Source organism: Volvox carteri (assembly GCF_000143455.1).
Source record: "Volvox carteri f. nagariensis unplaced genomic scaffold VOLCAscaffold_10, whole genome shotgun sequence".
Lineage (NCBI taxonomy): Eukaryota > Viridiplantae > Chlorophyta > Chlorophyceae > Chlamydomonadales > Volvocaceae > Volvox > Volvox carteri.
In genome coordinates, this window is record NW_003307553.1 from 646,460 (window position 1) to 647,583 (window position 1,124).

Consider the following 1,124-nt stretch of genomic DNA (forward strand, 5'->3'; position numbering starts at 1 on the left):
GTGTGTTTGACTGTGTGTGTCTGTCTTTGTGTGCGTTTGACTGTGTGTGTCTCTGTTTATGTATGTGTGTCTCTGTGCCTCTGTGTGTGACTGTGTGTGACTCTGTGTGACTCTGTGTGACTCTGTGTGTGTGAGTTTGTGTCTCTCTGTCTCTGTCTGTCTGTGTGTCTCTGTGTCTTATGTTACCCCAACACCAACATATACCCGAATAGTTCTGTGGCCGTGTGTGTGCATGTTTTCATGTTACCCCAACCCCATCATGTGCCCCATCAGGGCTGTGATTGCGTGTGTTTCATGTTACCCCAACACTACCATGTGCCCCAACAGTCCTGTGTGTGCGTGTGAGGTTGTGTGTGGGTGGTTGTGTGTTTTATTGTTACCCCAACATCGCCTGCTTGTGTGTACATGGGGGGCGTGTGTGTGTACCACATGAGTGTTTACACACACAGACACACACAGACAGAAAGAGAGAAGAGAGAGAAGAGACAGAGAGAGAGAAGAAATCGAGCTGGTGCCACAAGCGTTGATGTAGCCTGAGGAGTACTCCACCATGGGACTCCACCAAGGACGTCTGTCTGTCTGTCTGTCTGTCTGTCTGTCTGTCTGCCTGTCTCTGTCTGTCTGTCTGTCTCTGTCTGTCTGTCTGTCTGTCTTTTTCTTTCTTCATTTATTTCTTTCTTTCTTACTTTATTTATTTATTTATTTCTGTCTGTCTGTCTGTCCGTCCGTCTGTCTGTCTGTCTGTATGTCTTTTTCTTTCTTCTTTTCTTCCTTCCTTTCTTTCTTTATCTATTTATGTCTGTCTGTCTGTCTGTCTGTCTGTCTGTCTGTCTGTCTGTCTGTCTGTCTGTCTGTCTGTCTGTCTGTCTGTCTGTCTGTCTGTGTCTGTCTGTCTGTGTCTGTCTCTGTGTCTGTCTGTCCGTGTCTGTCTGTCTGTGTCTGTCTCTGTCTGTCCGTGTCTGTCTGTCTGTGTGTCTGCCTCTGTGTCTGTCTGTCTGTGTCTGCCTCTGTGTCTGTCTCTGTCTGTCTGTGTGTCTGTCTCTGTGTCTCTCCTTTTGTCTGTCTCTGTTTGTCTGTCCGTGTGTCTGTCTGTCTGTGTGTGTGTGTGTGTGCGTGTGTGTTTC